The 15,895-nt window shown below is 37.3% G+C and overlaps 1 protein-coding gene and 1 long non-coding RNA gene across 2 annotated transcripts in view; one reads left to right on the top strand and one right to left on the bottom strand.

Moving 5' to 3' along the window:
* The window catches only part of LOC133615792 (uncharacterized), a 517,593-nt gene that overhangs the window by 129,064 nt on the left and 372,634 nt on the right, over positions 1 to 15,895 (bottom strand). The window lies entirely within an intron of this gene.
* The window catches only part of sema3h (sema domain, immunoglobulin domain (Ig), short basic domain, secreted, (semaphorin) 3H), a 229,400-nt gene that overhangs the window by 13,981 nt on the left and 199,524 nt on the right, over positions 1 to 15,895 (top strand). Inside the window, exon 2 of the mRNA XM_061974468.1 lies at positions 2,096 to 2,169. The gene's annotated coding sequence lies outside the window, so the exon portion shown is untranslated. The remainder of the gene's footprint in view (positions 1 to 2,095; positions 2,170 to 15,895) is intronic.

Here is a 15,895-nt window from a genome sequence, read left to right as displayed (position 1 = left end):
ACACTTTATGTACATATTTATATACAGATTTGATCAATTAGTTATTCACTGAAATATATTTATTAATTGTGGTTGTTACAAAAAATATATCTTATAAAATATAAAAGCTAAAATGTCTCTTAAAGCTCTGCCCCTTTAATTAGTGCATACTAAATAATTTAACTTTAGCCTACTACTACAACCATATTATTTACCCGCAACATAAAGTGAAACAGAGGCAGAGGTGTATGTTTTGTCGTGGTCCTCTCTATAAGGCACATAAGAATATAAATTAGGACCCTTTTCATGAGAAAAGTGCATTTCTGATCTGACCCTGCTTTATTTTTCAGTGTTTGCTGAGTCTCACCTGTTCCCTCCGCCCTAATTTTTCTACTTGCCCGACTTCTCAAATCTACTTGCCCCAATATTTTTACTTGTCCTGCCTAGGTTTTTTTCTGGCTGTGTAGTGCTCATGGCTTATATCTTACTAAAATCCTTCCCGTTGACTATTTACAACACTACACAGTATTTATTATTATTATTATCTATAATTACATTTAAATGGCATTGCATACATGTAAAATTAAATGCTATTTCCCATTATTTGACCAGTAGCAGTTACACCCATCTGAACAGGTCAGCCACCTGTTTAAAGCCCGATCACAGTTGAAATCTTGAAATGAAGGACCTTTAATGGCCAAAACATTAACCTGGACAACATTTTAACAGCTGGTTGGCTCAGATTTTATTATTTTCATTGCATTCACATGCTGCAGTGGACAGTGGACATTTTAGCTTGAGTATTAATGTAGTATCTGAAGCACCGTCTCCACGTGTGTTTATTGACAACAGGGTTATAACCTGGACACGTTAGCTCGTCGGTATGAAAACAGGTGATTGTTATTACGTGCGTCTGCCCCGGACCCCGAGTCAAACAGCGGCGGTGTTAATGAAGCAGCGTCAGGCTGCTCACCGTCAGTGAAACGCTCGGTGAAATCGCGGATTAACGTTAAATATATGACGAGCCGCGAGCGATGCAGCTATAACCTATCTACCATAACCTATATTACCCTCGTATTTTGATCCCGTCCGTCCGTCCGTCTTCGTCTTCGTCTTCTTCGTCTTCTTCGTCTTAGTCTTCTTCTTCTTCTTCTGGCCCACCAGGTGAATTAAGTGCTATTGGCGGAGTTACAATGCATAGTAGGCTACCGCCACCTACTGCACCGGAGTTGTAACTACAAGGTACATTCACAGACAGAGTCCCATTGCTTTTATGAGCGGTCGAGCGAGTCAAAAGCCGAAAAATCCATTTGTGGCGGACGTAATTCTTTTTTCGTGGCGGGCCGCCACAAATAAATGAATGTGTGGGAAACATTGAGCTAACTAACTATTGAACTAACCCAGTCGAATACATAACATCATGGCGGAGATAGTAATAAATAAATGCTGTTGAATTCCAAGTGGCGATATGCTTTGTCTTAGTTTGGCCTGTAGGGACAGGAACGAGCAGAAATAGGGGACAAGGAAGAAAGGAGAGTAGAAGAACAAGGGTCAGTTAGAGATACGAGAGATGAAATGATGCTGTGTGTGCCAGACAGAACAAAGTGAGTAAAAAGAAATACAAAGTTTAACTTGTAATTGTGACATTTATTTGTTAACTTTCTTGGTAACCGTTAGTGTTGTACTGCCACTTAATAAGCTTACATAATCAAGGTGGATACTTTGGGTTTGATATCAGCCCAAAGCGGAGACACAAACCTCCTGCTTCTGAACAAACAGAACAACTCGGTGACAATAAAGGCTCATTAACCGCAGCGTTCGCACTCAATCCATGCAACACAGGGCCCACCAGTGTACGCACTAGTGTCTGTGCGCTTCATGCCCGACGGGATCGGCGAGATGTGAGGCCGGTAATGATCTCCACAGCCAGAGCTCACACACCAGTTGACTAACGGATGTCACTTGTCAGCGAGAAAATCAGAGGCTTTTTGTTCCAGATAGCAGGGAGAGTTTTCTGTTGTAATTAAGAGGCCCCGCTGGCCAGGTCACAAATTATGCCGCTGTGATGACCCTAAGCTGCCAGTTAAAATATCTAAATCTCTCTCTTTTTCCTCAGATACATGATGTACACGACAACTGGACTTTCATGCTATTGTTGGAGCTCTTCCAGAAAAAGCACCAATGTCTGAGGTACTGATTTTAAGATAAACTGTTGCAGTTTTTTGCATTAATGAAGTTGAGATGCATCACAAAAGCCAAAGCCAATGAATCCGTGTGCCTTTGATTACGTTTTACAATTCCAGATAATATAACTCAGGGGTGCTCACACTTTTTCTGCAGGCGAGCTACTTTTCAATTGATCAAGTCGTGGGGATCTACCTCATTCATATATATAATTTATATTTACTTATTTATGAAATATATGTTTTTGTTAATAAGTTAAAGGTGTTTAATGATAATGCAAGCATGTTTAACACATATAGTTAATATTGTTAATAAATTAAAGGTGTTTAATGATAATGCAATCATGTTTAACACATAGTTAATATTGTTAATAAATTAAAGGTGTTTAATGATAATACAATAATGTTTAATACATATAGTTAATATTGTTAATAAATTAAAGGTGTTTAATGATAATACAAGTATGTTTAATACATATAGTTAATATTGTTAACAAGTTAAAGGTGTTTAAAGATAATGCAAGCATGTTTAATACATATAATTAATATTGTTAACAAGTTAAAGGTGTTTAATGATAATACAAGCATGTTTAATACATATAGTTAATATTGTTAATAAATTAAAGGTGTTTAATGATAATACAAGAATGTTTAATACATATAGTTAATATTGTTAACAAGTTAAAGGTGTTTAATGATAATACAAGCATGTTTAATACATATAGTTAATATTATTAATAAGTTAAAGGTGTTTAAAGATAATACAAGCATGTTTAACACATATAGTTAATAAGTTAAAGGTGTTTAAAGATAATACAAGCATGTTTAACACATATAGATTCCTTTCTTTCATGAAGACAAAAAATATAAGTTGGTGTATTACCTGATTCTGATGACTTGCATTGATTGGAATCAGACAGTGGTGCTGATATAATATTGTTAACAAGTTAAAGGTGTTTAAAGATAATGCAAGCATGTTTAATACATATAATTAATATTGTTAACAAGTTAAAGGTGTTTAATGATAATACAAGCATGTTTAATACATATAGTTAATATTGTTAATAAATTAAAGGTGTTTAATGATAATACAAGAATGTTTAATACATATAGTTAATATTGTTAATAAGTTAAAGGTGTTTAAAGATAATGCAGGCATGTTTAACACATATAGTTAATATTGTTAACAAGTTAAAGGTGTTTAATGATAATACAAGCATGTTTAATACATATAGTTAATATTATTAATACGTTAAAGGTGTTTAAAGATAATACAAGCATGTTTAACACATATAGTTAATATTGTTAACAAGTTAAAGGTGTTTAATGATAATACAAGCATGTTTAACACATATAGTTAATATTGTTAATAAGTTAAAGGTGTTTAAAGATAATGCAGGCATGTTTAACACATATAGTTAATATTGTTAACAAGTTAAGGTGTTTAAAGATAATACAGGCATGTTTAACACATATAGATTCCTTTCTTTCATGAAGACAAGAATATAAGTTGGTGTATTACCTGATTCTGATGACTTGCATTGATAGGAATCAGACAGTGGTGCTAAAAACGTCCGCATTTTCGAATGGAGGAGAAAAAAAGTCCTCCTTTCTGTCCAATACCACATGAAAGTGGTTGGTTTTTGGCATCTTATTTGTCCAGCTTCCGTACTCCTTTGTATACACTTTACAAGAAATACATTGTCGGCAAACTCCGTAGCTTGCTAGCTTGTGCACGCCAGCTTTCTGAGACTCTTATTTTGTTAGCGCAACTGTGCAACTGTGCAGTCGGTCTTTGGAGTTTTGACGACAGGTACGGCGCCAGAGTCTGTTGAAATAAAGTGTTTCTCGCCTTCCAGTCGGTAATTTTAATGAGCTGGCAGCAGCCAGCGTCATTTAAGAAGACCCTCGAGTGCCGTGAATGTCAATCAAGTGACAAAAGTGACGTCATAGTGAAGATTTATGATCGCTCATTTTTAGGACTATTTTTTTAATGCCTGGCTGGTGATCGACTGACACACCCTCCGCGATCGACCGGTAGCTCGCGATCGACGTAATGAGCACCCCTGATATAACTGTCTCCGAAGAATGTAATAATTACCGAAGTAAAGGTAAACTGTGAAATTCCTGACTATTAGTATTAGCGTTTCAAATTTGAAGTATCGTAAAACCTTGTTTGATTAGCGCACTTTGAAGAACTCACATGCTCATCTCATAGAAAAGCAGCTGTGCGCTGGCTATTTTAAATTTTGGCATGAATACAAGACATTAATGTATTAGAAATGAAACTCCAATCAATCAAAGTTTATTTATATAACACTCTTCATGCACACGCAAGTTGCAACACAAAGTGCTCTACACCAAAAAAACAAAACGAAACAAAACAAAAACACATGCATGCGCACAAAGCAATATTGACAATAACAAGACCAGGCATGGCACTGAGGATCTACAAATCATTTAAAAAAAATACTGTCAGAATTTATGAGTTGACTCGAGATTAATCACAAAATAATATTGCTTTAATCGTGAACACGCTTAGATTAATCATGCAATTTATTAGCTCTTTTACCCAAACTTCTATACGGTCAGTGATCAGATCAATGCATACATCAGACATGAGTAAGGAGACTCTGGCTGGTGTGCTCGCTGGCAAATTTCACTCCAAACTACAGCCTGAAAAAACTTTAGATAAAACTGTTACCAAGTTTTGTGCAAATAAATGACATTGCATTTAAGTAAAACATTTAAAAACGTTGTTGGACGACATTCTGGCAGTAAAATTGCATTTGTGTAAATTTTGTTCAAATATTGGGGTCTTATTGTAAGCAAATTATAATTATGATAGCGAGTAATCACATGTGATTAATCCAAATTCCAAAATGGGATAAATCTGATATTTTTTTTTACCATTTAACAGCTCTGGTGTATATATAGGAAAATATGAATAATGAATAAATAAATAAATAAATAAAATAGTGAGAATAATAGTAATAATAATAATGGCAATAAATAACATAAAATCAACAGAATATAAATTGAGAACCTAAGAGTTTAAAATGTTCAGTAAAAGCCTGATTTAAAAAGAGGTATCTTTAACCTTTAAAAAAAAAATACAGTATATATCAATGTATCCTGGTTCAAAGATCCCAGTGTGTATACAAGTACTTTTTGAGCACATTCAACAATACAGTGCTAATAATAAAAACCTTGATCACAATAATGGTGACAATTTTGGGCACACGAACGGTGATATGACATTAATATATTGTTAGAGCACTACTGTATACCCCACATAAACAGCTATTTAAAAAAAAAAAAATTTTGTTTGACCTTACTAACAGTGCTTTTTTATTGCACATGCCAGAACAACAGAGAGTTACACATATTCTCATGTAAGGGAGTTTCAGCCAATTAGAAGCCTGAAGAAAGTTATTAGTGGAAAAGCACAATTATAAAGATGGCTAAATAATCTAAATTGCTAAGTGAATCATTCTAGGACACCACATTCAAATACTAAGTCAGCATTTTAAATAAGTGGGAAAAATGATTAAAACAAAACAATGAAAAATATTATGATTTCAATAAATACAACCAAAAAAAGATAATTTTAGTGAGTCAATTTGCTATTTTTAATATACAGTAAAGCATAGTAAAAATAATTGAAAAAATATCACTTTGATTTATAACCACAATAGTGAACACATCTCAAAATAAACACCTCATTCAGGACCCAGCATTTATATTATCTTTGTTAACACAGACTATGCGATACAGATGTTGTATTTGGATCTAATTATATTGCGAAGCACCACCAGTCGTTTGTAATTGAAGGCAGCCAAGAGTAACTTGTGTAAACAGCATCTGATGCAAACATGTGCTGATTTAAGGGCACTTTGGTGAGACAAGCAAGTGCAGCATTTAATGGTGATGATTAAAACATGTGCTTCAGTACTCACTTCCATCACAGGAGGAGGCGTCACACAGTAGGCGGCATCTCCAGCCACTGTTGCATCAAATGTATTTCATTCATATTGAGCAGGCATAAGCAGGGATCAATTAAATGTTCTATGGGATTGTGTAAACACCACATTTAATTACAGAATAGGTCATATTTTGGAGGAACTAGCAAGCCCTAATTATAATACAGCAAACAAGTGTGCTGAATAAATCATTGGGGATCAGAACTCCATGTAGAGATAGAGCATACCATACTTGTTCATTGGTACGCAACCTAAATTAATTATTCATCCCAGAGAATTGTATAAATTGTCCCTGCTAGCCTTTGATTGAACCTGAAAAAATTACGCCACGTGCTGCTGCTGCTGCCCCACCGCGCCCCTACTATGCGCCGCCATCTAATGGAAATAACAGCAGCAGAAAAGCAGGCACAGGTTTTAATGATTGCATTTGGGTTAGCCGCAGACATGCGACATAATGAGAAAAACACTTTTATTCAATTCAAAAAGGGTCAGCACGTTGGTCTAGTGGTTAGCATGTCTGCCTCACAGGTCCTGGTTTGAATCGCCCTGTTGAGTTTGGATGTCCTACTAGCGCGTGGGAATTTTGTCAGGGTACTCCTGTACTTTTTTTCCCACATCCCAAAAGAAGCATGTTAGACTAATTAAGTGCTTCTCAGTTATTTTCGGTTATGCCCGCCCTAGGAATAAGAAAACATTTTGTGCCCTGCCCCCCCACTCTCCGCCGCCACTCAATGGTGTCATTGGTCTATATAATTGTTCTAAGTACACCTCTGCATAACATTGTATCTTTATTAACATTAAAGGGGAACATTATCACAATTTCAGAAGGGTTAAAACCATTAAAAATCAGTTCCCAGTGGCTTATTTTATTTTTCGAAGTTTTTTTCAAAATTTTACCCATCACGCAATATCCCTAAAAAGAGCTTCAAAGTGCCTGATTTTAACCATCGTTATAAACACCCGTCCATTTTCCTGTGACGTCACATAGTGATGCCAATACAAACAAACATGGCGGATAGAACAGCAAGTTTATAGCGACATTAGCTCGGATTCAGACTCGAATTTCAGCGGCTTAAGCGATTCAACAGATTACGCATGTATTGAAACGGATGGTTGTAGTGTGGAGGCAGGTAGCGAAAACGAAATTGAAGAAGAAACTGAAGCTATTGAGCCATATCGGTTTGAACCGTATGCAAGCGAAACCGACGAAAACGACACGACAGTCAGCGACACGGGAGAAAGCGAGGACGAATTCGGCGATCGCCTTCTAACCAACGATTGGTATGTGTTTGTTTGGCATTAAAGGAAACTAACAACTATGAACTAGGTTTACAGCATATGAAATACATTTGGCAACAACATGCACTTTGAGAGTGCAGACAGCCCAGTTTTCATCAATTAATATATTCTGTAGACATACCCTCATCCGCTCTCTTTTCCTGGGGGTCTGGCAACAGATTTCTTTGATTTTATCGTTGGAAATGCATCTGCTTTGAGTGTCGCAGGATATCCACACATTCTTGCCATCTCTGTCGTAGCATAGCTTTCGTCGGTAAAGTGTGCGGAACAAACGTCCAATTTCTTGCCACTTTTGCATCTTTGGGCCACTGGTGCAACTTGAATCCGTCCCTGTTCGTGTTGTTACACCCTCCGACAACACACCGACGAGGCATGATGTCTCCAAGGTACGGAAAACAGTCGAAAAAACGGAAAATAACAGAGCTGATTTGACTCGGTGTTTGTAATGTGTTTGAGAAAATGGCGGATTGCTTCCCGATGTGACACGTCATCGCTCCGAGAGCGAATAATAGAAAGGCGTTTAATTTGCCAAAATTCACCCATTTAGAGTTCGGAAATCGGTTAAAAAAATATATGGTCTTTTTTCTGCAACATCAAGGTATATATTGACGCTTACATAGGTCTGGTGATACTGTTCCCCTTTAAATAAAACACAACTAAAATATAGATCAACTTACAACAAAGAATAACTTTATGGACATTGTTTTTTAGTCTGCAATGGAATATATTTAAAGTACATAAATGTGCCTGAAAAAAACAAATTAAGTCCTTATTTAAACTTGAACCATCTCATACTGGAAAATAAAATTAAATAAACTCAATAAAATGTTATGCATCCAAATTGATCAGCGACATTAACTCAGGAGCAACGTTCCCTCTAAGGTGCGCGCCTGTGCAATTGCGCACTGCTCAAGCGTCCTCTGCGCACGGCAAATCTATGCCACGCACAAAATCAAATAAAAAAATAAGCGCATGACAATTTTCGGGACACAACAGAGAAAACAGTTTTCGTCATCATTGTTCAAATATTGTAACGTCTGTCGAGACGCTTTGAGGACATGAATTCCATCGATCACTTTACTGAGCAGGGCAGCACGGTGGTAGAGGGGTTAGTGCATCTGCCTCACAATACAATGGTCCTGAGTAGTCTTGGGTTCAATCCCGGGCTCGGGATCTTTCTGTGTGGAGTTTGCATGTTCTCCCCGTGACTGCGTGGGTTCCCTCCCGGTACTCCAGCTTCCTCCCACTTCCAAAGACATGCACCTGGGGATAGGTTGATTGGCAACACTAAATTGGCCCTAGTGTGTGAATGTGAGTGTGAATGTTGTCTGTCTATCTGTGTTGGCCCTGCGATGAGGTGGCGACTTGTCCAGGGTGTACACCGCCTTCCGCCCGATTGTAGCTCAGATAGGCTCCAGTGCCCCCCGCGACCCCAAAAGGGAATAAGCGGTAGAAAATGGATGGATGGATGGACTTTACTGAGCAAAACTCTTTGTCGGCCATAAATACATCACCAAAACATTAGTAAAAAAAAAGATATCTAGCAAAACTGGTCATTTTCTGCAGTACAAACCAGACCAAAAGAAACTTTGTTATATCAACAGCAGCCGCTCGCTCTTTGTCACTTGCGCCAACACATGCACATATGGCACTTAGCCAGTGATGCGTTTATAGCCACACAAAAAGTCGGACAACTCCAACACCACACATGAAGTGTCATTCCAGGTCGTTACACTATGATTTACCAATCAAATGTGTGCTTATTCTAGTGTCATTTATTAGGAATCTTAATTTATAAATATTAAACATGAAATGCTGTTAGTATATTAAATAAATACTAATAAAAATATATTTTTTACAAACAAGAAGTTGTGTACATACACATGATCCCCTGCTTACATCTCATTGTGCAACATGTGAATGTTTTAATGGGAACTAAATGCAATGTCTGAAAGGGGTACAAATTATTTCCAAAGCAGGACCTCCACCCAGACAAACAATACAAGTACACAGTTCATGAAAAACAATATTTTTTGTTATTGTCATTGGAAGTGGGCCTAAACACTTATATTAGAAATGGAAATGACTGCTGTCATTTGATTATAATAATAAGAGAATGTTGTCTGTCTATCTGTGTTGGCCCTGCGATGAGGTGGGGACTTGTCCAGGGTGTACACCGCCTTCCGCCCGAATGCAGCTGAGATAGGCTCCAGCGACCCCGAAAGGGACAAGCGGTAGAAAATGGATGGATGGATGGAGATTGAACTTATTTAGTCAGGTTTGGGACATGTGTGCTGCTGGTGTAACCACAGTGTGCACGTCTGATGTTGCTCACATGGGCTCCACTGAATGCTCAGGGAGTTTTTGCATTTGCTCACACATGAAAAATTAGAGGGAACATTGCTCAGGAGCCCAATATTTTAAAACACTCCAACTTACAAAACTAAAATAAATGAAACACTTTGTTCCGTTTTTCTTTTTTCTTTTTTTTTAATGAAAATAAAGACGTCAGCTTCAATGAGCACGTTTTGCAGTGCACAGCTTTTCGAAGCATGGTTTGAAGCTTGATACTGCATGATACTAATAAAGCATGTTCCTGGAGGTTGCACCGTGCCTCCCTCGGGGGACCTGCCCCACTCTTTGAAAAGCACTGGGCTAATTGGACACTCTGTATATCAGAGGTTCTCAACCTTTTTGACCTTGGGGCCCAACTTTTTCCACTGCAGAAGGGCCCGGGGCCCACTGAAATATTAACACTGGAATTAGTAATACTCTTGATTTTAATCATATTCAATAGTCATATCTAACCTACTTAAAGTTTAACATGATAAAGTTAAACCTTGTCAAATGATATAGAACCATGTGTTAATCACAAAGATTATGATTATCGAGACTTGGAGCAGGCTTATCAAAAACATAAATACTAATCAAATATATTGCAAAAAACGTGACTTATACAAACTGATGAAAAATAAACTTACATACAATTTCACAGTGCTAAAATAAATATATTCTAACTAAATTAATAATATATAACAATTATAATAATGATGCTTAAATAAACAGATTCAACACTTTAGTCATAATTTTTGCTCTTAAGAAACAGGTCATTTTCCTTGCGTGTTAAACATACATAAAACTGATTCTGGTTCTCTATGACTTGTACTTTTATATTGTCATTACTGCCACAAGTGGTGGAAACGTGTAGTACAACTGAGCGGTGCTGCTCCCTATACGAACCACAGCTGAGACGCAGATATTTTTTTGGCAGCCACGGCCCTATGGTTAAGGAACAATGCTCTAAATCGAACAAATTGACTTGTTTTACGGAACAATGGAAAACAAAAAAGATGAAATGTTAATAACTATATACCAATAATAACACATAGCTTCGTCTTTAAACATTTACAGGCAGTCCTCGGTTTACGACGTTCTGTGGTTACAAACAATTCCAACTTCGACCACAGCGTCAGTTGCTATGTAGAGTAGCGTTTTTCATCATTTTCAGCAGGCTGCATTGCCCCCCCTCTTCTTCTTACACGAGATCGACCCAGGGATGGGGCCTTATGAATCCCTTCCCTACTGTACACTTCCAGACAAACCTGGAACAATATTTTAAGAAAATACAAATGTTTTTTTACGTTTTCATTTAAAGGTGCCATATGTAATAATGTGGCAAGAAATGGTACTGCAATCACGGTCAAAATTCTGATACAAATCCTCTTTGAATAAGTTGAGAATCATAACGACGCCTTTTAGATTTACTAAGGTTCTGACATGTTTAGTAACTTTACCAGTGGCAGTAGCCAGGCGAAGGTGGCGGTGCGTAACTGGCAACCTGGATGTGACACACTCACGGACTTTATAATTGGTCAAACGGTAGAGGGCGGGACATCGAAATGAAAACAATAACAAGATTTCGGGGCTGTAAATCTAATTTTTAAATGAGCATATCCTGGCTGAACTACCGTTATCAGTTATAGAGGTATTCGAAAAGAACATGATTTATTACTGCCTTTTGAAAAATCAGGGCCATTTAACAATGACTTGACATGGAATTATTACATATGGCTCCTTTTTATTATTGTATTTATTAATTGCATTGTTTAAGTTTTTCAAGTGGTTAAGTATTAGATCCGACTTATACTAAATAAATAATAATAAATGGGTTGTACTTGTATAGCGCTTTTCTACCTTCAAGGTACTCAAAGCGCTTTGACACTACTTCCACATTTACCCATTCACACACACATTCACACACTGATGGAGGGAGCTGCCATGCAAGGCGCTAACCAGCACCCATCAGGAGCAAGGGTGAAGTGTCTTGCTCAGGACACAACGGACATGACGAGGTTGGTACTAGGTGGGGATTGAACCAGGGACACTCGGGTTGCGCATGGCCACTCTCCCACTGCGCCACGCTGTCCCTGAAACTTGACTTACATCACGGTCTAGACCAGGGGTCGGCAACCCGCGGCTCTAGAGCCGCATGCGGCTCTTTAGCGCCGCCCTAGTGGCTCTGGAGCTTTTTCAGAAATGTATGAAAAATGGAAAAAGATGAGGGGAAAACAATCTATTTTTTGTTTTAATATGGTTTCTGTAGGACAAACATGACACAAACCTCCCTAATTGTTATAAAGCACACTGTTTATATTAAACATGCTTCACTGATTCGAGTATTTGGCGAGCCCCGTTTTGTCCTACTAATTTTGGCGGTCCTTGAACTCACCGTAGTTTGTTTACATGTATAACTTTCTAGGACGTGTTTTATGCCACTTCTTTTTCTGTCTCATTTTGTACACTAAACTTTTAAGGTTGTGCATGAAAGGTGAGTTTTGTTGATGTTATTGACTTGTGTGGAGTGCTAATCAGACATATTTGATCACTGCATGACTGTAAGCTAATCGATGCTAACATGCTATTTAGGCTAGCTATATGTACATATTGCATCATAATGCCTCATTTGTAGCTATATTTGAGGTCATTTAGTTTCCTTTAAGTCCTCTTAATTCAATTTATATCTCATGACACACTATCTGTATGTAATATGGCTTTTAATTTTTTGTGGCTCCAGACAGATTTTTTTTTGTATTTTTGGTCCAATATGGCTCTTTCAACATTTTGGGTTGCCGACCCCTGGTATAGACACAGAATTTGAACAACTGTATGATGTTCTTTAGTAGCCATTTAACGATACTAAAAAAGTGTGAATGTTAGGGATGTGATTCAGAAATTATTTCCGATTGAACACAATTCTCTATTCAAACCAATTCTCACAATATATTACTTGGTATAAACACCTGTGTCAAAACACGTTACTAAAGCTCGTCTTGGCTTCTAATGTAGGACGTATACATGCTATAAGTAAGCCAAACAATGTCTTAAGAATTGATTATTTAAAAAAAAAAAAAAAAAAAAAAAAAAAAAAAAATATATATATATATATATATATATATATATATATATATATATATATATATATATATATATATATATGTTCTTGGGAATTGTGAATTGATTTAGAATCGGCTTATTTAAAAATCATGATTCGGATATGAAACATATTCATGTTAGGTTAATCAGACTCTCTAAAATGTCCATTGGTCTGAGAAATAATGTTTTTCATCTACTGTATTTTCCGGTCTTTGGAGCGCACCTAAATATAAGCCACACCCACTTAATTTTCGGACAAATTTTATTTTGTACCGTATTTTTTGGAGTATAAGTCGCTCCGGAGTATAAGTCGCACCGGCCGAAAATGCATAATAAAGAAGGAAAAAAAACATATATAAGTCGCACTGGAGTATAAGTCGCATTTTTGGGGGAAATGTATTTGATAAAACCCAACACCAAGAATAGACATTTGAAAGGCAATTTAAAATAAATAAAGAATAGTGAACAACAGGCTGAATAAGTGTACGTTATATGAGGCATAAATAACCAACTGAGAACGTGCCTGGTATGTTAACGTAACATATTATGGTAAGAGTCATTCAAATAACTATAACATATAGAACATGCTATACGTTTACCAAACAATCTGTCACTCCTAATCGCTAAATCCCATGAAATCTTATACGTCTAGTCTCTTACGTGAATGAGCTAAATAATATTATTTGATATTTTACAGTAATGTGTTGATAATTTCACAAACTGCGACTTATAGTCCGAAAAATACGGTACTTATATTGGCCACACACAACTATCATTTGAGGGGTACACATTACAATATGAAATATTTACACGGACGCTTGTGTTCTTTCACAAATTTAACAAAAGACCGTGCCTGTAACACGACATACAACCTACCAGAGAGCGCAGTCTTCGCCCTCTACGGACTTGCACCTTCTTTTTCTGTGCTTGGCAGTCCAGCCTTTCAGGGCCCCCCCCTTGGTGGTGGTGGATTTCCGTTCCGTTCCGTTCCGTACGCTGGCTGTTTATTTTTCGAGGGCCGGGTTGATCGCTTTCTGCTTTGGGGTTGTGTCGTGTGCATTTTGTCTTGATAAGGGTGAATCCACTCTGTCCATGGGTCTCAGCATCTGACTGAACGGTTGTGTGAATGCGTTTGATTTAATGTGAACAATTGCATTGGTCCATCGTGACCTGTTTGGCATTTCATTAGTCCGATGTGCCGAAGGCAAAATTTATTCGTGGCATGTGAACCCGGAAAAATCCATAAATTAGTCGCAGCATTGTATAAAGCGCGCATGGTTTAAAGCGTGGGGAAAAATATAGTCTGGAAATAATTGTCGAGGTCCCCACCTTTCGCCCAAGTCAGCTCACCCGAAATGCTGAAGTGGTACAGAAAAATAATGAATGTTTGTCCGTGTGCCCTGTGATCGTATTAAGTCAGCTGGGATTAGAGCTGCATGATTAATGGACGTTGTATCGACATCAAGGTTTTAATTAGTGTGATTACGTAACTGCAAAAGGCTGAGTTTGTTTTTCTCTGCTGTCATCTGGATTTAAAATGACAGACCTCTTCGCCAAGCACAATTGTTGAGCCTCGCGTGTGTTGGTCTCTCGCTTCAAACACCGAGAAAGACGTCTTACTCTGTCCATCGGTCTCAGCACCTGAACGCGTTTATTTAACAGTAGAATTAACTGAACAGAGTGGCCCTCTTTTCAGTCGTACACAATCTTTGTCTCTGTGGGCGGAGAGCTGGGCAGCAGCTTTACAAACACAGAAAGCACAGACTCGCTACTCGCCAATCGCCACTGAGAAGTTCTGCAAAGTACCGTATTTTTCGGACTATAAGTCTGTTTTTTTCATAGTTTGGCCGGGGGTGCGACTTATACTCAGGAGCGACTTATGTGTGAAATTATTAACACATTAGCGTAAAATATCAAATAATATTATTTAGCTCATTCACGTAAGAGACTAGACGTATAAGATTTCATGGGATTTAGCGATTAGGAGTGACAGATTGTTTGGTAAACGTATAGCATGTTCTATATGTTATAGTTATTTGAATGACCCTTACCATAATATGTTATGTTAACATACCAGGCACGTTCTCAGTTGGTTATTTATGCCTCATATAACGTACACTTATTCAGCCTGTTGTTCACTATTCTTTATTTATTTTAAATTGCCTTTCAAATGTCTATTCTTGGTGTTGGCTTTTATCAAATAAATTTCCCCCAAAAATGCGACTTATATGTTTTTTTCCTTCTTTATTATGCATTTTCGGCTGGTGTGACTTATACTCCGGAGCGACTTATACTCCGAAAAATACGGTAAACAAAATTTAGGAGGGAAAAAAATATATAATTACAAAGCCACATGTCCCGTTGTGGTAATATTTCAGTCAATATGGTCCTAGCAACACAGAGTGTGAATGCTGTGAGCACTTACATGGCAATAAACAAAAAGACAACGCCCAACCTCATTGTTCCAACTGGGAAAGAAATGTACTTTAAGATATTCAATATTTATTTAAGGTAAATCTTTGTTTACAGAAGTGAGTCCATTTTATTTTTTTGTTTATTTATTGAGGATAACAAAGTTATTTACCTTTCACTTACAGTACTATGTTAAGCAATTCAACAGTAAAATATTGCATTTTGTTCTAATGTGTGGCACCTTGAGACAAGAATATGTTGATTGATAGTCTAAAAGTAACGTGTCTTCCTTCACTTGTTATTTTCACAGTTTTCAATTCAATTCCTTTATTGTCATTGTCATAATAACACTTAAGTCGTACATGAACAACAAGATTTTGTTTGAGCTTTGTCCAGCGGCATAGAAACTGCATTGATGTGCAGGTTGACAATAGTTTACATTTTAGCATTGTCAGGAAGATCGCGACAAGAGGGACGTGGGGGTGGGAACAGTCAGATGTCTGATGGGTGTTACGTTGATGTTGCAGCAATGCAATGTCCAGAGCACAATTATTGAGGTGGTGAAGAGTGAGGTAATAAGATGGTCCGGGGCAGCAAAGGGGCAGG

The sequence above is a fragment of the Nerophis lumbriciformis genome, linkage group LG01, assembly GCF_033978685.3.
Source record: "Nerophis lumbriciformis linkage group LG01, RoL_Nlum_v2.1, whole genome shotgun sequence".
NCBI lineage: Eukaryota > Metazoa > Chordata > Actinopteri > Syngnathiformes > Syngnathidae > Nerophis > Nerophis lumbriciformis.
Note: the sequence above shows the minus strand (reverse complement) of the source record. Positions and strands in the feature narration are given on the sequence as shown.